The sequence below is a fragment of the Falco punctatus genome (genome assembly GCF_963210335.1).
Source record: "Falco punctatus genome assembly, chromosome: 8".
In the NCBI taxonomy this organism is placed as follows: Eukaryota; Metazoa; Chordata; class Aves; order Falconiformes; family Falconidae; genus Falco; species Falco punctatus.
Genome location: NC_137588.1, coordinates 26,468,337 through 26,492,947, shown reverse-complemented (window position 1 = coordinate 26,492,947; position 24,611 = coordinate 26,468,337). Strand labels below are relative to the sequence as shown.

Below are 24,611 nucleotides of genomic sequence, written 5' to 3'. Positions count from 1 at the left end.
GACTTTGAGGTTCACACAGGCCCACCCCTCAAGCCTGTCAAGGTCCCTCTGGATGGCATCTCTTCCCTCCAGCGTGTCAACTGCACCACTCAGCTTGCTGTCATCAGCAAACTTGCTGAGGGTGCACTCAGTCCCATTGTCCATGTCTCTGACAAAGATGTTGAACAGCACTGGTCCCAGTACAGACCCCTGAGGAATGGCCACTCATCACCAGTCTCCACCTGGACATCTAACTGTTGACCGCAACTCTCTGAGTGTGACTATCCAGCCAATTTGTTACTCACTGAGTGGTCCACCCATCATATCCATGTTTCTCCAGTTTAGAGACAAGGGTGTCATGTGAGACAGTGTCAAATTCTTTGCACAAGTCCAGGTAGATGACATCAGTTTCTCTTCCCTCATCCATCAACACTGTAACTCCATCATAGAAGGCCACCAAGTTTGTCAGGCATGACTTGCCTTTAGTGAAGCCATGTTGGCTGTCACCAATCACCTTGATTTCCATGTGCCTTAGCATAGCTTCCAGGAGGATCTTTTCCATGATCTTGCTGGGCCCAAAATATCCTATCAGTTGTTTGAAACAATACTTTATATCAGGGGCAAGGTTAGTTTATTATTGATGACTGAAATCTACATAGAAGTTGTCATACTATAACCTAAACTTGCTTTGAAGTTTCAGAAGCTGTAAATGTCAACAACTGAGGTAGCTAGGAAGCTAAAATAAATGACAGATCTTTTCAGTCCCAAAATGAAGGTGGCCTTGAACTAGAAAACTCAAAGTGTCTATGAATATGACTCTTCTCTTCAGTGTACTATCCCAATGGCAAGCACTTTAAAGGACAGCTGGTTGTTGAATTTTAAGGATGCATCACCGCTATTATCCAAATTGCACTATAACTTTCCAATGTGTGAATTCTACTGTGAGAGTTTTGTACATTAATGAGAGAAATAGATATATTAAGGGAACAAATCCACAAAGATTAGTATTGGGGTTTGTCCCTTAAATTACATTTCACTGATCCTTCTCTACTGTTTTTGTCTACCTAAAAATGAAGAACTGAGATTGAAGTGTGAAAGTTTTCCTGTTCTTGGTTAGGAGAAATATTCTGGTAGTAATTAAAGTGGGTACTTGTTTTTAAATGTCTTTTGAAAAGGGGCAGAAAGCTTGCTTTAATTTGTGTGTGTGTGTATTTAAAACTGTGATAGTCTTCTCTATGAATGTCTTTTCCTTCATTTTTATTGATTTTCTGAACTCCAGTAGCAAATCATCTGTGGGAAAATATATTGGGGCTTTTGGACTAAACATCATGAAGAGATTTGTTGATGCTATTCCAATAACAGGAACGTATTCTACCTTCTTTTTCTCCACTGAAGACAGCTGATATATATGGGAGTCAGTGGGATTCCACAAGAGACCTGTACTTGACATGTAGACTTTCTGTTGATGCCAAAACAAATACAGCAGAAGACAAATTAAATTCAAAATTGAACAATATATATGCACACTTGCAAACTGAGAAAACGTTATGCCATCAGTAAGACATACTAGATAAGGAATACCATTAGGCTTTTTTTAGCATAATATTTTAGAACACCTAAAAGATCAAACTGCTCAAAGAGAAAAAAATCATAAAGCTAAACTATTCTAAAATAGAAAAAAAAAAGAACCTTTGAGTAGATTTTAACCATTGAAAGCTGATGTTTCTGACTGAAGCTAATATTATAGGGAAATAGGGGAGTACCATGCAAGTTCTCCCAAGTTTTTTCCCAAAGCTGGTAGTTCTGGCACATGTTTCTTCCATTTTTCTAGTTGTAGGTTTATTCTTTGTAGATTCCTGTCCATGAAAACATATAAAAGTTGGATGGAAACAACTGAAATGTTGGTGAAGTAATCAGTTAAATGACAAATGTAGACTCAGCAATTGTCACCCTTTCCATAGTGGGGTTAGTCCACTTTCTGTAAAATGTACTGATCTCTTTTGTTTCAATATTAGTAACATTTGTTTAAAGAATGTCTGTGATTTCTTACTGAATACATGGGCATTCAGTCTTTTCAGGTTTCCTGTCTTTTAGTGATTAGTGTGTCATCATTTCTGTCTCTTCTATTTCCACTAATGTGTGTGGTTCCAGGCCCCTATTCACACTCTTCTAACGTGCTATTTAGCTCTGACAAAAATAATTTATTTTATTTTGCTCTTATTACCAAAATTCAGGGCAGCACCCTTCCCTGCCATATTAAATAGCACTTGGAAAACCATGTTTCTAATTCAGCTACCATGTTATCTATTGTTTGCATTTATCAGCCCCAGAAACTTTCTTTCCTTCATCTTTGTGCTAGGAAATTCTCAATATGTTGTTTTCTCTGAACGCAAATTTCCATCACTTTCTGTCTCAGCATTATTCAGTGCATCTTTGACCATATTTCCAGTGTTTCATTTTAAAATCATTCCATCCCTCTTTTTATTAATTTCCTCTTTTTTTCTTTTTCTTCTTTTTTTTTTTTTTTTTTTTGACAAGTCTCTGAGAAAAAAAACACATAACCCCTCTATTTTTGGTCTCAGAAACATCCAGCTCAGTTCATGCTTTCAAGATTTATCCCATCTCATGCCCTCTATCTTGGTAATTTATTTCAGTACCTTGTAAACATGCAGATCAATCTTTTTCATCTTTCTCCTACTTAAACAGATTTTCTAATTTGCTTCCAGCATTAGCTTTTTAAAAAATACTTTATAATACAATTCAAAACACTAAAGATCATTCTTCCTGGTAAAACAAAACAAAACAAAAAAAACAAACCCCCAAATCCTGTCAAGGTCAGGAAGAAAAACTTAGGAATAAATGCAGAGGCTTGTGTGACTCAAATAAGCTTTATTTAATAGTGATATTGGTCAAAGATAACAAAACTAAGCAGCAAGTGCAGTACTTTTAAACTGAAGTAATGTATCCGAAGGAAACTTTCAAATGCTTGGTTATTAAAGTACATTTTAAACCTTGACTGTGTTCCAGATGCCTGCAGTGCTTCCATCTTCTCATCCCTCCCTGGACTCCGTTTTGTACTTACTTTTTAATGGTGCTTCCTTCAGAGTTATATATTTCATTTTCTTTAATTATTTCAAGTGTCTAATCATTTTGTTTCAAATTATTTTTTAATTTATTTGCCAAGAGGAAATCGTGACTGAGATACTTCTAAGGCAGTTGGTAAGTGCTCCTGCTAGCAGTGTCTCAGCAGGGCTCCTTCAGTACCTTTGCAGGATTCCTGGAGTAGGTCTACAGATGAAAATAGAAGGGAAGAGGCTGGTGGATCATTAGAAGCTGAATACTAAAGACGAATTCCATACATCAATAATGGGTGGAACAGGTAGTGAAGAAATGGGCTCATCCAGATGAGATATGGGAAGGAACTTTCTAATGGAGATGGTAGTAAAGAGCTTCAATAGAGTGTCAGAGGAATCTAGTACTGAGGTTTGAAGCAGTTGCTGCTCCTTCTCTTCTTGGGTCTGTGACCACAAAATGCCACATTCGTTCCTTTCCTGTGATCTGTCTGTACATCACATCCAGGAAACAGCTTCCAGCATCCTGGTGTGATAGAGATAAGCGAGGTGTGAGCATACAGACCACATTTCCTTAGTTCTGGCCAGGAGAAATCTCCCTGGATTCAAGGCTCTATTTTGATTTATTTCCTTTCAGATGAGAAGTGGCAAAAGAGCTGTCATTGAAAATCACCCTATGGTGAATTGACCGTAGTAGCTTTATTCTGGCAACTTACCTCAGCCTGTGGATAAAGGTTTTTCACACTTACATTGTATTTTTTGAGCCAGTTCAGAAGGAGAGGAATCTGACCTTGCAGTTGAATATGTAATTTACCACCTATGGCAGAAGCAGCCATGGGCAGCATAGGCTGGAGGGAGGAGATGCAGGAAGGTGTAAGTCCAGCAGGAAAAGGCAGAGAACAGGCAGCAGAAGTTTGGGGACCAAGAGAAGAATAGCCTTTGCCATCTGGTGAAGAACTCCAGAAACAGCCACCCTTGGGGCCATGTCACTATGCTATAATTTCTTTTTTCCTGCAAGGTAGCACAAGTTACTTCTGTAACTTTTTATGGATGATAATGTCTTTTCAATAATGGTATATATCGAACCTGATCTTTCTCAAGCTCATTATGACATAGTCTTTCAGATAAATTCTGCCAGCTGTATTAGGCCCTAGATATAATTTACAATAAAGAAAAAAATTTTCACATTTCCTTAAGAAAAAAACCCAGACAAACAAACAAACAAAACATACTTTGATTTCAAAAGACAGGGAGTGTGTGGTGTTACCCATTCAGAAAGAGGTTTCACATGCTGGCTTTCTGAACACACAAATGGAAAATGCCAAACTAGAACTCTTAAAAATGCCACTCACCCAGAGAAGAGTGAGGGAGATATATAAATATATAGATATAGATATAATGCAAAGTCAGTGTTATAAATTGTTGTCATTCCTTCATGATAATTTGCAATACTGAGTCCTTGTTTAAAAAAAAGAAAAGAAAAGAAAAGAAAAGAAATTTCCCGGAAACAAGCAATTAAGAGAGAAACACCAGTAAAAGAACCCCCTATATTTTAGTCCTCATAGTCACAGAGAAAATCCTGCAACTGTGTGGCCTAAGGACAGCTTAATGATTCAAAACTCAGATTAAATAATAAAATCATTATTATTGTTGTTGTTGTTGTTATTATTATTATTGTTAATGTTGAGATGTGAATTTCAGTCAATGTCATGATTTTGGAGCAATGCTGCATGTTTTTTGAATGTTTGAGGTTGTCAGACCTTTATTATCTATGGAATGCATTGTTTTAAGACAGGGAAGAAAACCTTTAAATTGCTTCTTTATTGCTTTTTTGGAGTTGTTACTAAAACAGGAAAGGATTTTTCAATGCAGGATGTTTATCCAAAGTACCCTTTTTAATCTCTTTCACAAAGAAATACTCACAGCTCTCAGCTCCAACCAAGCTCACACATATGGTTATTTCAGTTGTAGTACTCTTTATGGAAACATCTCTTGCTCCCAGCACCACTGCCACCAATAAAATTGAGAGCAATCCAACGTCACTTTCAGTAGGGGAAAAAAAAGGTACGGGTACAAATTGGTAAAGGTGGTACAAATGTCCTCTGGATTCCAGTGCCAGGTCCAAGCTCTAGAATCACTTGTAGAAGAATAAAATGAGAGAAAGAAATTAAAAGGAGAGATCACTGTTGCTGTTGACTAGTACCAGTCATCGTGTTCCAGATGTGAGTCGTCCACGAGTACAACCACCAGGAGAAAAGAAACGAAAGTCACCATGAAGTTGTCAAATCTCCTCAAATGGTTTGCCTTCAGTTTTCAGGTATGATACTGTCATTTCACATGAGTTGTCTTTTGAGAGTAAACTTCTGGAACTGATTTGAGTTCGTTTAATAATGGTTTAGATCCAAACTCATGGTTCTGGCAGAATTTGTTGCACTTTAAGCATTTTCTTTAAGAACACAAAAGACAAATCTGTCATTTAGCACAATGGATCATTTCACTGTCTACAAAGCAGAAAAGAGGTTTCAGAACAGTGGTTTGTAGTTTCTGCCTTGTCTGTCAGTTCCATACGACTCTCACATCAATGCATTTCTTTCTTTCCCTGTGGGTGAAGTGCTGGGCATTTAGTACTGTGATTACTATGACTTCTAACCACACATTGCATGAAAATTCGTAGCTATTGCCCAGAGGCAGTCAGACTCGTTTTGACAAGCATAAATTCACAACATCAGACAGAAACTAAATTGGAGGCAGATATTTGCCAGCTTTTCGCTCTGCTTCACCCTTTTTGACCAGCTGTGCTATTGATCCAGCCTCCCTGGAGCTGTCCACAGCTGCATTTCCCACATAGCCTTTACCTGGGTGATATTTATGATACGCCTTGGAACCGTTGCTTACCAGAGGGAGTGATTTGACTGACTCTGTGTGGCAGGTCTGTGGACTATGACAGGTGCATTCAACACAAGATGGCTTTCTTAGCAGGACTGATTTACTACTAAGTTTTAGTTCATGACTGTTTAACAAATTAATTTGAAGGTCTTTTTTTTTTTTTTTTTTTTTTTTCCGCTATTGCTCAAGTGCAGCCTTGTGGACAGAGAAACTGGTGACTGAAATCTCCAAGAGGAGTGTTTCTTGTTACATGTGGGGCAAAGCTGATAACATGGGCCTGGATCTGTGCTCTCACAACAACTGTGGTTTGCAAATGTTCAATAATACCCTTTTGTCTGGGCTGTATTTGTGGTGTTCCTGACACCCATTCCTAGGTCAAAAACCATCTAGTTGTCTCTGGATGCTTCCCAGACACCAAGCCCACCTTGAAAATGGCAGCCTACAACTAACCTTATAGATAGAAAAAAACAAGGACCAACACACCTGCCTCCAGAAACATAGCAGCCATCCAAAACACTCTCTGAAATGTATAACATGTAGCCAAACCTCCAGATGCTATCAGATTGGCAGTGAAGAGAATATTCTTGATAACCCCAGTACCAGCCCCAAAACATTCAGTAAACAAGGCTACTCCTCCAGAGACAGAGATCACAGATGTAAATAAGCCTCCTGAAGAACATATGTAAAACACACTACAATATAAAAAGAAAAACCCTATTAACAGCACACTTAGCTATCACATTTCATGAGAGATTGGAACATGTCCAGAACATCCTGAAACTACAGCCTTCACTAGCAGATGATCATTTGAGAGAAATTGTCCTCAAAGTTTCCCTTTGAATTATCCAAATTGCCCTTGCCTCACCAAATACTTTATTACAAGCAAAATTTCTCATGGCGAGCGTATCCCAAGTGGAGTGGGGCCATGCCAAAGCAATAGATTTAAAACTTGCTGACACATGTACGTGCCCCATAGAGTAGGAGCCCCATTCCCATCCAAAAGAAACCATCAAAGCTTTGCATCCTACATGTACTCATTCCAGAACGTGATCTATTCTATCCAAAGCACCAAATGCCCTCATGGAAAGTATGTGGGTGAAACCCATCAACCACTGTGCACCACAACATTTTCACGCAGACACTGCAAAAGACAGGAACAGCCGGTGGGAGAACATTTCTCACAATATAACCACTCTCTGTTTGACTTCTTAGTCTTGATCTTCAAAGGCATTCCACAAAACATCTTCAAAAGATGAGCTTTGGATGTCAAATTCCTAGCCCTACTTCATCCTAAAAATCACAGCACAATAGAGATGGTGGTTTTCTATCACAATTTTCTCTACGCTATAGCCAAAGCACTTTCCCATCTGTCTCTGTGACACAGAAATTATTAAACTTACCACTTTTGTTAACATATCTTTCATTTCCATAGATCCCAAATACCTTTTTCTCACTGAAAACCAAGCTGACTAACAATTCAGTTCAAGCTGCAGAGCAAGTTCCCCCATCTTTATTAGCTGGAATGCAGCTTCTTCAGTTTCAGGCCCAAGAAATGCCTTCTCTTTGGTTCTTATCAGTTGTTCTAACCAGGGATGTCATCTCTCACTACAAATGCCTCCTTGCTTATTTCATTAATGATAGTGTTATTGTAGCTATGGGGCTAGTCACACTACCTACACAAACAAGAAGCAGACAGCTAATAGGCTTGAGTCAGTCTATTTCTCCACAAAACACATGTATCACAGACGGCTCATATTTTCACGTAAAGGCTGGTTCAATTCTCCATGGGTCTGCTAGCAAGAATGACACTTTCCCCAGAAATTCTCTCCTCCAGTGGGCTAACGTCTCACAAGAATGGCTAAGGAGGTATCCTTGCTGCTAGACACCAAAATCCAGAACTGAATGAGGGAGGAAGCAAGAAGTGCAGTGTCAATCCTAACCTTCAACGATGCTCCACCTACACCACAAAGTAACCCTGCTTGATTAACACAAGTGTTGGTCAGTGATGAGTCAGCTTTCGTTTTGTTGCTGTTTCCAGTCCCTGTTAGTAGACGTGAGCTCAAACTTACCACAGTTTTAATAGGACAAAAGAGGGGAACATAACTAACCACAGTGACACTGATCCACTTATCAGCACACAGAAAGAGCAAACAAGGCTGAGAGCAAATCTTTTGAGCTGCAGTTTGGCTGGACTAATGGGTGATTACCTTTCATAGATTGAAAGAACCAATATGATTAGACATATTGGAAAAAGATGGTTTTAATTTATGTTATATAGTCAGGTAATCAGAGAGAAGTCTGCATGTATGTGGGAATTAATATGAGACAATTCTTGAAAGCTTGCTAATCATGTCATTGCTTTTCAGAAATTGGCTTATGCTCTAAACCCTCCTGGAATTTATTAAGACGGACACTTCGATGCTTCAGGTTTCTCCACTGCAAGACAGACATAGAAATTGCTACACCAGGGAATTCTGACAACACATCTCTCTCGATAGCTTTAGTTTAAGAGTGGCTGGATGATTCAAGGGAAGGAATAAACTTCCCTGTACAACACTAACTCTAGGAAAGGTTTTTTCCAGCCCATCATACATGTTATGTATGTTGCAGCACAGGGCTGTGGCTCCCTTATAATTTTTCCAAAGCATACAAAATGTACAGTCTAGAGTTTTAGACTATAAAAGCTATCTTCTTTTCCTCTGTGTGGGCCAGGTGGGACTCTAGGATGCTTCTCAATGTGAAAGACTGAGTAATTCCAACTACCTGTGAATGTCACAGATGCAATGTACTCACTAGCATACCTGAATCATTGGCTGCTTTAGATACTTCGTTAAGCCTACATCATGGGTGGCTGCTAAAGAGGGTACCCCCTTTCCAGAACCAGAATCTTGACAAGTTGGCTAATCCATGATCTGTCCAGTCTTATATCCTCAAAAAGGTTCCTTAGAGTACCTGGAAATAGTTTTGAATTTACATATTTATACAGTTGGCAGGCTCAAACTCCTCCTCTCTGCTGTGGAATCATACATCTCCATGCTACATGGATAAAGAGTGTTATTCCCATTTTAAAGCTGGGTGAAATGAGGAAGAAGAGATCATTTGCCCCAGGGAATCAAAAATTTCCAGTTAAACACAGCTTGTCACCTTGAGTTGCAGAATTTAGTTGTATTTTTTTCTCCAGGGTTGGAAAGATGACAGAAAGACTCCTATATTCAGCACAGCAGAGAGAACACTGCTTTATTCTTCATCTATTGCCTGCAATAAAGATAACCATGGAAGCAGAGCTGTCTGCATATAGAGAGGGATTTTATGGACTCATGATCTCTGCTTCTAGCAGGTGCAGTCCAGGCTCCTAGGTAGGGTAGGAAGGGTTAAAGCAGCACTTGGTTCTGGAAGATGTACAGGAATTGAAGACAGAGGAATTTGCTGGATCCCAGAGTGCATGAATTTAATAAATTACCCCGTTCTACCTAGAGAGGACAGGACCTGAAGTATGCACGCAAGAGAAGAGGGAAGAGCCGAGTTACCCCAGGCTCAAAGTGGACAAAGGTGCACTAGAGAATTGCAGTTGATCTGGGGAAGTGAACTAAGCTTTTCCTAAGCCCCAATTCAGTCCCAAGAAAGAAACATCTCAAAAATCTTCCACATGGAAACAAAACTTTTACTCCACCTGCTGCAAGGGGTAGAGAAGAGAGCAGGGGGGTGTTTCTCCTGCTCTCTATCCCTTTCTTTTGCTTTGTAGGTTAGTGTGACTTCAGCTAGCCCAAAGGCAGACACCATGCAGAAATAAAGGTATCTTTTTTTGTTTTGTTTCCTGCACACTGCAACGAGTGACATAATGTTGTAGAAAGAAGCCCAGTGAGGCTATTACAAAAGCCCAAGAGGCAACAAGATCTTCACTGTATTATTAGTTATCATTTAGAAATTTTCTCCTAGCAGCAGAAAAAAACCAACAGCAACAGGATCTCACTGGAAAGATTTGAAAAAACACAAAGGGATAGATCAACTGAATTAGTTTTGGTTTTTGTTAATTATCTCCACATCTTTTAGGGTTAAAAGAAGCCTAGAGGCCTTTGCATCCAACCTCTCTCTAAACTCATGCTTAGCTAATCCGTGTCAGCTGCATCTTCCCTTGCCAATACAGAGGTGAGTGTGAGGAATTTCTGCATGTTACTTCTTTAACCATTACCTTTTATGGGTCTCTATCTCCCACTGACTTTCTGGCTGCAGACGGGTTGGCAAGAGGAAAACCTCACACAATCCTCTTCTGAAAGTTTTAAAACTTATGCAGAGGGAAAGAACAGTCTGACAAAAGAAGCAGACACCTGTGAAGTCTATGCTTGGATCTGGGCTGCTACTTTCAGGGCTGCATCTAACACAGGGTATTGTCTCTGTTTAAAGCAGCATCTGCTTATCTCATTAGAATTTTGGAGTCCGCTGATCCTTTTTCTTTCTTTTTTATGTGATTTTTTTACATGATTTTCAGTCCTTACTTGCATGTTTGTTATAAGGCTTATGTACGGACAATGCGCGGGTGGGGGTGGGGTGGGGATCTCATTTTTCCACGTAGTGTTCAAAACCAAAGTTGGAACCAGATCCTGCTTTTGTGGAGACTGTCTGCGCAGCTGAAGAATAGCCATGAAAGGGGGAGAAAAAAGTTCCCACTTAGCAGTGAGCAGTGACTCTCCAGAGAGAGGCAGGAAGTGATGCGGCCAGTGATCTACTAACAGATGAGGGAAGGGTTGCAGCAGTAAGGCAGGAGCTGAGAGGACAGGACTGAAGTGAACAAGCTGTGAAGGAACTGACTGGAGTAGGAGACCAGTTACTCGGCACAGGGCAGGGAGAGTCCAAAATCAAATTCTCTAAATTCCTGAAGCAACTAGTTATGGCTGGAGCATGGTTGGCTCAGTGTTCAGCCTCCTGCACATGCACATAGAATAGTCCTCCTGCTGAGCTAGGCTCCTCCAGGAAACCAATCTATGCTCATGGATTCTGGTTGTGTTTGTGAAGTTACTACTAAATTGTTACTTCTGTGATGTGAATGCTTCTTTGTCAGTGTTTATTAACCTTGGCCAAGAAGCATCCATCAGTCTGGGAACAATGAGGAGCACTTAAATTTAATGATGACAATGAACATGCTAAGGAGGTGATTACAACCAGAAGAGCCTGATTTTTTTATTTACTTGCAGAAGAAGGGTTCAGACCAGTGAAAGACTGAAAGAGGTGTCATGTTACAGGAAAGCTGCACATGACAGGAAGGGAAGAAGAAACTTCATGGAAAGCCATGTCAGAAGGAGGAAGTGATAGACAGGATTATTTTGTCATGGAGAACCTGGATCAGCTGTCCAGAAAAGAAACCACAGGAGACCAGCAACAGATAAATATGCAGAGGAAGAACTTGAATGGGGTCAGGAACTGCCAGGATAGACACTGTTCAGGAAGTTAATTCTCATAGAAATGTTAAGCATTTCATGCTGCTTGAAAGTAAAGAGCAATGCTCAGTTCTGAAACCTTGTTCTCAGTAGATTTCTGTGAGTCCGTTTCTTTGCAATTATCAACAGAAAGGCAAGAACTAAACTTATAACTTCAGTAGCAAGTTGGTTTCTGCAAAAATGCACATTTCAAGTACAGAGGAAATCTGGAGGTTTCTAATGGGAACAAGAGCCCTGACAAACGGACCTCAAGATTATATAATTTGTTATATTTTATATAATAAAAAGCAGGATAAGATGAGATGCAGATCATCAGTACCTGTTAAGGGCCCTAAAACAGAGGAATTGCTGGAGACTGCTCAGACCTAGCGGCATAAAGATACTTCCGTGCCCCACCAGCAGGACAACAAGGACCTGCAGGAAGCTTTTGCAAAACTAAGACACCTTGATCCTCCACTGTCTCCTGCCTGGCTGCAATGGACACCTCTGAAAAGTCTTCTCACAGCCCTTCTTGGCAATGTTGGCTCCAGGAGAAACACTCCTCACATCAGATCTCAGGCTTTTCAGAGCCATTTTTATAATTCCAGCTATTTCAGTATTTTAGCATGAGATGTCTGAGAGGTGAAGATTGTATCCAGCACAATGACTCATGTGGGTTACAATCAACACATCCTTCATGTGGGCCAGAAAAAGCCATGTGTTCTTTTCATTGACAACAGCTTGTCAGCACAACTGATGTCTTGGTTACCAATCCCAGCACAGAGGCGTAGAGCAAATGGGCCAGAAACTGAAACTGCAGAAGAAGCCGGTCTGCATGGATCTGGGATCTGACCTATGTTCTTAGTGAACAGGTCCAGAGCATACTTCTCCAAGGAATTCACAACACAGTTGTTGCTTTTCCCAGTGAGCACCATCCTGCCCAACATTTACAGACCTCCTAAAAAGAAAGAGTGTCTTAGAAAGACCAGGATGAAGGATGGTGAAAGAATAAAGATGACTTGCACTGCTGTCTGTTTCTGTGCAAAGAAGTAAGAGCAAGCACTTTGTTTACAGCATTCATTGATGTGATACCATGGCTGCACACAACTAGAAAAGACTGCACCACTCCTGACTTTGTATTTTGACTCTGTATGCTCACAGAAAAACTTGCTGGCTATTTCTGTTTTTCCTGGAAGCTCCAAGCAGTGAGGAAATTCAAATGTGTGGAAGCACACCCAAGAACCGACGATCTCTTGAAGTAGAGATTGGCTACAAAACTAGAGGCTCGGTTTGGCCAAACCTCATCAATCAGACTTTGTTTTTGCCAAACCAAACCCCACACCAGAAATTAGTTTGGAGTCAGCTTCCGTTTTCTTGAAGCCACCAAAGTCCTGAGGTTATTCAAAGGTCTCTCTATTACCCGTCTGCAATCTAATCTTTTTTTCTTGAATGTCTTTTCTGCAGATTGCCTTGATATGCCAAAAAAGGGTGAGAGGCCAAGGTTGTCTGCAAGTTTTTCAGTGTTCCCCAGCTCTGGACATGCCCAGATACTTCAGGAATAGTCTTTCGAGTGGTGGTTTGGCCCTTGTAGGTACAGGCAGTTCTGGGAGGAAGAGAGTCTCATGTTCGTAGAAAATAAGATTAAGAAACAAAAATATTGAACAAATGGCTTTAAATCTGGAAAAATATGCTCAAGTTGGGGTGAAAATTCCAGTTGTTTTTAAATGAGATAATTTGTTCTTTCCTGTACATCAATGTGGAAAGAAAAGGGGGGGAAAGAGAATAAAAACAAAACAAAAAAACTTTGCTTTTTAATCTGACAGCTGCTCCTTCTGGAAAAAATTTGGTTTTGTGCTTAAAGTGTTAGACTGGGACATAAGATGGCTGGGTTCAGTTTGCTGATGTGCCAAAAAATCCCTGCATGACCTCGGGCAAGTCACTTAGCCTTTCCCAGTTCCCTTTGCAAATACTGGGGCTAGGACAACATCCCTTCTGTGTGTCTGCTCTCACTTCAAGGTCTTTGGAGGAACAGGCCTGACTTCCTATATGTTTGCTCAACACATAGCAGAAAATGTGGCTACCCTTCTAGTTGGAGCTCAAGAGCAAGTCTGTGATCCAAGTCATGCTAATATCCATTATAAATTCTGCAAAGTCCAGTTCTGGACTACAGTTTTCAGCTCAGGCCACTCTTAAAGCAGTAGGGAATTATGTCACATAAACAAGGCTGTAGATGTCACTCTCCCCTAAGAGGCTTTCCTTCTATCTGCCTTGAGCTGTGTTGTTGGTTTAGGCTATTGTCAGAATGCACTTGCTCACACTTGTGGGATGTTTAGTTTAAGAAAACCCGCAGGTGGCCCCAGGTTATTTTGCATTCAGAATACATGAAATCCCAGGGATGTGAAAGGGACTGTATACCAAGCACCATTGTGATTTCACATGAGGTGCAGGTCAAGCCTTTACCTGGAATTCAGGATTTACAAAAAGGTTTTTGTGTTGGTTTGTTGTGTTTGTGTGTTTTTTTAGAAAAACACTTGAGTGTGAATCCGGGAGACCACACACATGCAGCAGTTTCTCACCACCCATGATCTGACATGCCACTTAACCCTTGTGGTTTACAACCAGCGCTCACCACACTGTTCATTGAGAGCACTGAGTCTCTGCTCATGCTGGGGGGAAAAAAAGCCCCAAGGAATTCCCCAGCTGATGAGATCTTGCCTACCAAAATTCAAGTGAAGGACTGGAGTACTGAGTTTTAGGAATGGGCAGGCGTCAGGTGGGAAAGAGAAGGTCCATTGCCTTCACTGAACCAGAAGCCCTATGTTTTCCAGGGCTGTCTTCCAAACCAAGCACAGCCTGAAGCAAGAAGCAGAAAGGACCACAGAAGAAAGCCAGCCAAGCTTTGCAGGCACCAGTGGTTTTGACAATTCAGGAACAAGGAACTCAAGATGAGACAGGGTTGCTTCAGTCATCACAGCCATTCCTTCCAAACACAGACAACCCAGGGAGGAAATTTATTCTGGGAGTATCCTCTGACCATGCACTGTGAACATACATTTCTCGGTACCTCCTAATAAACTGCAAGACCTCTAATTAAAGGCCAAAAGACACACAGTGCACCATGCCACCAGCAGAGAGAGGGAATGATAATGACGATGCAACTTCTGAGAACTTTATGTGTAATTTCTGTAAAAAGCAGATGAGTCTGCAACTGGTTGTCTGGGCTGTGCTGAAATTTGCCCACTGTTGATGATGACATTATTGGAATCCTCTTTTCCGAAGTCCATATCGGTGTCTCTTCAGACAGAAGCAGGAAAGGTTTCTTAGGACTGCTGGTCCAGAAGCTGCTTCTATTTCCTGAGCTGCTACAAACTCCAAAGAGAGACACATAACAGTTTGGACCTCGTGGCAGTAGCAGTGCTCACAGCTAGGATTTACACAGTCCTTGGAGGCAAGAGCCTCATGATTGTGAATACAGAGGAACCTTTCATTGACACTGTTGGTGACAGCCACGCTGGATCTAGCCGTGTGTGTAAGTGAACATTAACACAATTGAACACAATTGAATAGGTGTAGGACTCAGCCTGCTTTGTCTCAGATCAAGGGAAAACACAAACATCTGCCCCAGTCTCTTGACAGAAGTTAGCTGGTCAACATCTGCAGCACAAGGCTGGCTCTCATGCCCTGGAGATGCCTGGTCACATACACAGCTAACAGTGAATTAAAAAAGTTTCTCCTTTTTCCTCTTCAGTCTTTTTTCCTCTTGTGTACCCGGTGAAGCAGGATTTGCAAAAAGAGGCAATGTCTTTGTTGAAACCAACTGATACAGCTGGGGAAAAATCCACCATGCTTTCGGGCCTGCTAGGCCTTCACCAGTCTCCAGCAAGGTGGATCAGCCTAGGCCTCCTGAAGGTGTAAAACAGTGATAACAGGGTGAGTGCACTGAGTGCTGCGGAGACTTGAGGATCACACCCTGACCCTGACGTCAGCTAGGGGTGTTTGGGACTGGAATATGATCCCTTTTTCCTCCCAGCCTGGTTTTAGGCTGGGTGGCTAAATTAGCAATGGCTCACGGCTGTTACCATGAGATCACTTAGCAGTTAATCTTTTATTTGGAAAGCTGTTCCTTCCCACAGAAGTAAACACCCACCTTATCAGGCATGCCACTGCAAAGGATGTTGTCCAGCTCCCCACCTGCTGTCCTTCCTCTCATTAGTGGCTTCCCTCCCTTTTGCAGCCATTCCCACCCACCATCTGCCAGAACATGCTGCACGCCCACAGTCCCCGCCAGTGACGCTCACGGACACGCGGTGGTCCCACCAGCTCAGCCTTTCTCAGGAAACAGCCTGTTCCCTCCAGGGGTGGGAGCATGCCTGGCAGACATGCAGCGTGTCTGAGCCACCTCCTCCATGGCAGTGCGGTGCCTGGCCACCCTCCGGAGCCCCTTAAAGCTCTGAAGGGCCATTAATGAAACAACAGTTGATTCCTACCAGTCACATTAAAAAAAGCAAGGAAAAACAGAGCCTCTAGGCCAAGGATAGCCTTTCCTTGTCACAGGAGGAGACCGTTGTGTATGTCCCTTTACTGCATCTCCACTGTCAAGTCCTTTTTCACCTTCTTACATTAAATCTCTGAGGGCATCCTCAAAGACACCTGCTGAGAGGAATGCACCTGATCTGATTATAATTCCTCTTCCCTGCTGATGAAACCTAGGGCCTATTGCTGTTTTTAATATGGTAGAGACGGTCCAGATATTAGAGATGGGCCAGATCCACCGATTGTGTAAAAACCACGTAAGTCCCATTGAAAAGGTTTCCTGTTTAGCTCCAGCAAATGCACAGAACATGCCGTGATGCTGTTTCCTTCCCCACTGACTGCTGCACACTGTACAGAGGGAAAATTATCTGCTAGGAAAATTCCTTTCTGACAGAGGTGCAGAGTTGTACATTGTCTGAGGACCTGCCCAAAAAACTGCAGAAGAAAGAGCCACAGCAGTGCCTGCACTGAAAAATATAACAGGCTTTCTTCCTGCTCAGCAAAGGTGATGTGCACTATTAGACTTAATAACTCTCATATAATTCTGTGTACAACCTCAAAACACCTTGCACAGTAGATCCTGTGCTTGTCTCACAGAGGGTCTACCACAACATTAAGTATAATGCTCAGTTCCTATTTTTTGTATGGTCAGTGCTGAAGCCATAAAGGAGTCCCTCTCTCCCACTGCTTGACCGTGTCCCATCACTCTGACCCAGCGATATGGACACAATCAAATGTCTTCCTCCAAAGTGACAGAGGCACTTCAACCTTTTACTGTTACAATTTCCTGTTACTTTCCCAACATTTGCACCCTAATCTTTGCATCTTTTCTAAGGCGGAGGCTGAGGCAGTGAATCATTGTGAGAGGTCACAGACTCCCTGCCATCATGCATGGCTCTCAAGGTCTCCAGGAGCAGTGAAGCTGTTTTTTTCCAGCCTCATTTTACCACATAAGCCCCAAATTCCCATGCATCATTGTGGATTTATTCTCCCCATCCTCATTTTCACTCTCTTTTTCTGAAGCTCTGCTCAGATCATTGAGCTTCACCCTTGTTCTCCCATTCTCCTCTGGGTACATACAAATCCCTCCTTCATCCCAGATTTGCCCCAACACAAAGGGACAAAGTGTTCCTCTGAACAGTGGGAAACAGTCTTTGGCTCATTCAAAATCTCTATGCAACTTTCTAGTGCACCTGATGTCACAACCATCCCTGTCCCATGCACAAAGCGAACTTAGGAGGGTGGGTGTGACCTACAGTGTGCTACTTGCTCAGTGTTGTTGTCTGGGGACAGCAAAGACTGAGGACCACTGATCTCAGTAGGAGAGTAGTCAGCTTGTGGTAGCAATACACAGACTGCAAAAAGGAGTGGCATAAAGTTTCAGGTCCTTCTTCCCCCAGCATATTCCCACCCAGGACTGCTTGGCTAAACTATCATCCACCCTAAGGTATCCCATGCTCTGTTAATAATATGTTCCTGCTTCGTAGAAATATTAGTTACTTTTTTTTTTTCCTCTTCTTCTTCTTCTTTGTACCATCACCATTCTGTGTGATAGAAAAGGCTGAAAACGTTACAGAGTGCTTTTTCCATCCTTGATAAAATCAGTGCTGCAAATCCTGGACATTTTCTGCAGTCACTTTTTGGTTTAAATGATACATATCAGCTCTAGGGCATAGGTAGCTGCAGATGTCCCTTAGGGAAAATGCTCTTTTAGAAGACTCAACGTTTACCCTTCATGCCCTCTGTGCAATCTCCAAGGAATTAAATTCTCCAGCAAATTCCTAGGAAGTAACTGTCCAAAATTCATCAGTGTTTAAAAGATCATTGGAAGATCTATCTAAAAATCCTGAAAATAGAAAATAACCCATGGCATTTCATTTAGTTGTTTTCATAGCAAAACCAACAGTGTATTTCACAAGAGGTTACTGTTCCAGAAGAAATATCAAGAATTGATTTAAATACATTAGGCTAGATAGGTTACAGCATGACACAAATGCTCCTGCTATTTGCAAGAACTCTTTTAAATACAACATGCATCAGAAAGCAAACAGCAACTCTGTGTCTGTCTGATTTTTCCATGTTTTGAGAGATTACATCTCACTGTCTGATTTAGCAGCTTTCACTATAAACACTCACTGTTTTTCTACAACACAGAGAAAGTCTCTCTCAAGTAACCAGTACCACACTACCAGAGCTAGCAATGTCAAAGCAAACAGCAGCAAACTTTTCCCAAGGACACCTTCATATCTTATGAACACAAACAATGAGTTCTGAAAAAAAGACAGTCAGGGAAAAAACAAATGAACCACTGTGATCAGAAAAGCTCATATTGCTTATGGATGAAATCACTACATCAACATTTTAAGAATTGGCCGTAACCAGTTTTGATATTAGAAATTCTGTGCCACTGTGATCACCTAAAAATAAGGAGCTCATCAATATCTATGGATCTCAAACCTCACAACTTCATTGCACCAATACTGAGATTCAATCTGGCAATCTGGATTACCCAGGCACTGAATTGAACAGTGTTGGTTAGGGACATCTGCAGGCAGAACACTTTGCACTGCAAGTTTCACACACAAAAAAGCCTGCTCTTTGAAAAAGAGCCTAGATTACAAATATGCAATTTTCTTTGATTAAGCAGACAAATACAATCACCACCACCCTTCTCCTGATTCCTTCTTCAGAAATTAAAAGCAACTAAGGTTTTGTTAACACAAGTAAATATATCCCTAAAGAATAGTCACAGCATGGACTACATCTAAACCAATAATGAATCTACTAAAAAATTCCTTTCTCAAAAATCCCAGTCTGTCCAATTTCAATTGGTGAGCAGAGCTGTGTCAATGGATTTATGACGTGACGTCAGTCCCAAGGCTCAAGTGGCAACTTTTGTATTTTCATGCGTTGTTTAATAAGCTGCTCACTTCCCTTCTCTAACCCAAACTTTATTAAAATCAGGAAGATGCACTTGAGTGTTTTTCCAGAGAAGACAGCCTATTTAGACTTGATAGTGAAAAGTGATTCCCCATGGTATGGAAATGAAGAACTGCAAAGTGCTTAGAGAGACATATTTAATACCTTAAACTCTTATATTGAGTTAACAACTAGCATGGTCTTGGCTTTAAGGAAATAAATCGATTCTCAGCCTCACTTCTTTCAATAATCCCCAAACAGAAACTCAGCTGCAGCTTTTTTGTCTCCAGGAGATGATACAGGGAGGATTGCTTCTTTTAATTATTTTATTTATTTTCATTATATAGTGCAATGGCTACAAGATACCAAGGTGTTTTACAGGGTCATGCATAGCAGAGTACCCTCATCCTCATGAGAGCACATAGGTGTGCACTGTACCATGAGGAGAAAGCAAAAGACTGTGAGGAGGTTACTGCTCCTGTAAGGGGGGCAATTATGATGCTCAGAGAAGGAGAGGTGCCAGAGCAGCAGGCATCCCCTGCAACACAACAAGGCAATAGGAGGTGTTGAGGGCAGGGGCGGGTATGACTCTTGGGAGCAGGACAGACCAGACAGGTATTGGGAAATACCTTTTTTGATTTTAGTGTACATTCTTCCATTCCTGGTCCTTTCTTGAATGATCCTGGGTGTAAGGAATGGCAACAAGACCCCAACCCTGCAAATACATGTCCATCACATGTGATTTCTATGAGCATCCAACTCATTCTTGCTCCTTACATGACAAGCTGGCATCACCCATGTGAACAGCCTCTACCAAGCTGATCCCCTCATTGCTGGGTTCAGCTGCTTGGAAGCAAAATGGGAAGGCCAGAGTGGTTGCTTTGTTCCTGGGCTAAACAAAGCACAGGAAATTTGTGAGCACGCCCTCCACCACCTACGGACACTCTGCCCCAGCAGATTTAGCCACATGTTTGGCTTCCAGATGCAGAGGGAGACAGTCCTTCAGAGTGCACACTTTCACAGCCTCCAAGCAGATGCACATGTGCTGATACCTCCAAAGCCTATTCAACTCTCCCTGCCAGGGCTCCCCACAGAGAGCTGAGCCCCTGTCTGAACTTTAAAAAGAAAAAAGAAAAAAGAAAAAAAAAGTGCAGCTGTTTCTGGGAGAAGGCTCTGAGAGTACAGGGAGAGTGGATGGCACACCGGGTTTTACAGGCATGCCTTGCCCAGGTACCTGGCCAGTATCTTGCACTAGACATGTAGTGAGGCTTTGAAGGCTGGACTTCCACCAGAACTACTTTTTTAGCATCTCTAGCAAAGGACAGGTCCTTTAGGTAGGAGGTAGGAGGAACCAATAGGTTCCTCCCCTGACTATGAGTGTATGCTTACTCATGCAACAGCAACACGATGGAGTCATCAAACAGCAAGATTTGGACTGTCCCCCAAAGATGACTGAAGGTCTAGAGAACAAGACCTTTGAAAGCACTGAGTTCACTTAGTTTAGAAAAGAGAAAGGACTGGGAGTTGTCGTTAAAATTTGCTGCAAAGAGGAAGTAAAAAGACTTTTCTTCAGGCCCCTGGAAGCATTTTCAACTCAGGTTAGTCATTAAGAAAAAAGTCTCTTATTGGCAGGAGCTCTAGGAAGACGTTATGGAGGAGGAAGGTGAAAATTAGAGTGGCATCTGCCAGGAGCAGGTTAGGGAGAGGAAATCTGGCCATGAGCCAACAAGATACACTGTATAGCTTCTTTAGGTCCCTGTCAGCCCTGTTTCCCAGGGCTTCCTACTTTGGACCACCCATGGACACATTCAGAACCACCTAAGTAAACTATGCAAAGCACAACCCTAAAGACTATGCTTATTAGAGATGAGGATATTTTGAGAAAGAATTTGTATAGGGTGGAGGCAAAAACAGTCACCCTTGCCTGAATTAAATTTGGGGGAAAACTCTGACCCTTCATTTCTGACTGCAACATGTTGGAGTTGCACTTTTCTTACTGAAAGTACAACCCACCCTTCTAGAAAAGCCATAGACAGAGATAAGACATGGGAGACTTGCTCCAACTTGTTCTATTTACCTTGGTGAATTTGAGAAAACATTCAGATATCCAAACAAAATATATCAAGGACAACACTGGCAGTAGCTTTAGAGTTATACTCAGCCACAGATACTAATCTAGAAGGTACATAGGGAGTTCATAAATAAGTAACAATAGGCTTCATACTCAGTATAGATAAAGATTTCATACCAGAAGTGAAAACATAAGCAAGTTGGCATAAGCTGAAGTCAACAAGGGCTTAGATCAACTGAATAATTGTGAATTTTAAAATCAGAAGGGAGTCTATGAGCTCTTATCTGAAGTCCTGTGTATACAGGCCAAAGAATTCAAATGAAGCTTTTAGCATCCAGCTAGTAAGTTCTATTGAAACTAAGGCAGAGGTTTTAAGAAGACATTCATAAAAGATTCCAAGGTTGGGAAATCCCAACACAAGCCCAAGGAATTTCTTACTATGATTAATCACCTTGCATTGTTTAAAAAAGTAGTAATCTGAAATTTATTTCTAGACTAAATTTGTGTCAAATTTACTTCCAGCAGCTGCTAAATCTCATCATGCCTTTTCTGCTATATCAGGATTATCCTAAGTCAATTGTGGTCAAGAAAGCACTCAAGAGCTTAATGGGGCTATAATGGTAAAAAAAAAAAAAAAAAAAAAAGGTAACATTAAAGAGAAAAATAACACATCTTATCCAACCCACTTGATGTGTTGCCTGTGGCTGCAAGCTACCCCAAGGACTTGACCAGATAGGCAAAACACCACACATGGCCAAGGAGGAGTTGCCCCAGAATGATTTATAGATGAGGTTTCATCAACACTGCACGTGATGAGCTTCAAGCAGCCTGCCAGTAGTCTGCATTTACACTAGTATGATCTCTCATTCTTCATGTCCAGCAGGGGCTTTTGGAGGTAAACACCACTGTGGTGTTTTATGGCTTTAGAAATGCTATTTCCTAGTGGCTTCCTCCCCATCCGCAACCTGACTACTATCCTCCACAGTCTCACTTCTGGCTCGGCCTGATAAGATGCTGGTTATTTCCTGCTCTATGGGGCAGAAAGCAGTAGAGGATGGTTTGGGTTTCCAGAGATTTCCCCCAGAGGGAGGAGTTACAGCAATCCCCAAGGCAGTGTGGGAAAACCCAAGGTGCCAGAATTCTGATAAATTGGACTACTTATTAATTTAACCTCTTATTCTCTTCAGTGTTTTGCTTTGAATAAAATGACTGGGAAGGCTGCTTGGGAATGGCTACCCACCATCAGTACAAAGGAGGGACACATATAGCTTGAATTGGCTCACATTACCACAGCAAACCTCACTTATGCTATAGCCCTTTAGCGGGCAAGAAGAGGGGTGGAGAAGTATGCAGGTATAGACCTGCATACACCTGGAGGTGACAAGGGCTTGAAGCTTGTAGCTGGACTGAGCAGAGCAGAAGGGGAAATGACTGTTCAGCTGCAACAATACCATTACCAGGTGACCCTTTTCTGGGCTGATGCTGTCATCTCTTAAAAACTCCCTTGAAAGCACTTGTTGATGAAAAAGTCATAAGGAATGACAGCTGGGTGTGGAATACAGTGATGGCAGTGCAACTATAACATGGTGAGGGTGTACCTGCTAGGAGCTCTTGTAATATTGACAATTTAAACAAAAGCAAATCTATTTATTGTCTAATCAAAGACAGTAGAGTTCATAAAGGGCAAGTGGTAGGTTGCAATCCTACAGCATGCCCTACCCAGGACATCTCAGCGTTGCTTTCAGTTTCAGTCTTTGCTTTTAGAATTGGGGCAGCATTTCCCCACCACTGAAGATGCCTAGCCCCTGCCTGTGTTCAGAGTTGCACCTGTTCTGAGCTCCCACACAACACTGTTACTGGCTGCCTGCAGTAGCTTCCCTGCAGGGAGATGTCCATTCATCCATCCTCTCAAGGAATCGGTTGATTCACTGGGATGGATCACTTCTTTCCCTCATCAGAAGGCAAGGGAAGCAGGAATGAGCAAGAAGGCTAGGAGAAAAAACTAAGGGTATTGGCTAATCAGTATTTAGGGAGGATCATACAAGTAACTAAAATAGGATATTATGTTAATATTTTCATTTAGAAAGACAAGTTCTGGGAAAGGGATGAGTTTGTCTTTTAGATCACATGGAAAATCCATCTTCCCTGGGTGCCCCAAGGGATATGAGATTAGCAGAAGAGATCTACCCTGCTCCAGAGTTTGGCATCTATCTGAGTGCAGGTTTGGACTGTGCTGATCCCTGCCAATGACACTTGAGTCACACCAGACTCAGCCTGATCTATGCCTCCCAAAGCAGCACTCTCTGCAAAGGCTGTGAGCATTCATACTCTGACTTGTAAATGGAACAAATTTCCTCTAAAATCACAAAGTAAGAAGAACTGGGGGGTTGTCCCTGCCTGCATCCCCTTCATGTCATTTTAACAGAGTTGCTTTTAAGAGCATAAACACCCTCTCAAAATTAGTACAAACATTTCCTTCATCGCCTTGCTCTGACACTAATGACTAAAACATATTTCCACAGTGCACATCCAGCATTCTCACTGCACAGCTCTCCTGTCACTAACAGCAGCTGATGCGTTCAAATGAACAATTGGCAATAAATAAAAATTACAAAAGCAGATTACAAAAGCAGGAGCTGTGGCCTGGGAGTACTCACAAACCAGAGAGGCATTACAGTCCTTTCCCCTTCAGGTCACTAGTATCTACTAACACTCAGTTTGTCAAGCTAGGCTGACTCTTTGTCTTTGGGCCTGGAGGACTCCTATAGAAATGCAGGGCTTGTAGCCAGCAGATCCCCCTCCCCTTTCCGTGGGCTGGTGTTTACTTCTTTCCTACAGGTCTACTCCCCACACATACTTTTTTCCTCACAGTTTTCTCATCTGACCTAATTTGTAAAAATTGGAATGACATTCAGTGCAATCAGCTCTTGAGCTGTCTGTATAAGCAACTTTGCAGTACTGTGCAGACTATCCATATCTATATGGTAATATTTCCAATCGGTGGTGTTTGGCTTTATGCATTAATAAAACCGTACTACCTTCCAATACTCCAATCAGCACACTCACCAAAAGAACTTTCCATTCAGTCCTTCCGAGCTCCATGCAAAAGGTATCTAAAACAGAGGTGAATTTAATATTGTCATAACAGAAGCTTTCAGCCTTTATGGTTGTTTTGAGTACTGAGGTATGTGGAAGATCAGAGTAGGTGTTCTTGTGAACGAGTTTGGACTCAGCTTCTAAAAAAAGGGTTTGCTACTCTGAGCCTGAGCTGAAGAACCGAGGTGTTCCCATCTATCCCTCCATTGTGGCCAACAGTTCCCAGATAAGCAAATATTTTGCATCATCCCAAAACAATCGGCTTTCAGCTGCACGTCCCAGGATCTGTTTTTTCTCTAGCTGTCTTTGGGGAAGTAACTTTTCTGTTAGGACAGGCTGTCTGCACATACATTTTTTTGTATATAGTGTTGATGATGTCAATATTCATCATGCCAGGGATAAACTGAGCACTGCATGTGTGACTCTGCAAGGCCATCCCTTAACTTCCTTCAGGTTCATTATGGTAAGTCTCCCTTTTCATAACGCATATATAAACAGGGGAATAGGCAGCTGAAGCACTAAGATTATTCACCTTAGTAAAGGACTAGTATCATCCTTGCATCCTTTCTCTTTTTGGAAAATCCAATTGTCTCTTGTAGTAGGTTGGAAACATATGGACTGATTTGATTTGCTTTCCTGGGGGGG

The 24,611-nt window shown here is 41.7% G+C and overlaps 1 long non-coding RNA gene across 2 annotated transcripts in view; it reads left to right on the top strand.

Annotated features, from left to right (window-relative positions):
- The window catches only part of LOC308068349, a 107,928-nt gene extending 83,317 nt beyond the window's left edge, over positions 1 to 24,611 (top strand). For both annotated transcript variants that reach the window (XR_013929939.1, XR_013929940.1), the window contains one exon: positions 1 to 24,611. This exon is cut by the window's left edge. This is a non-coding gene — a long non-coding RNA (uncharacterized lncRNA).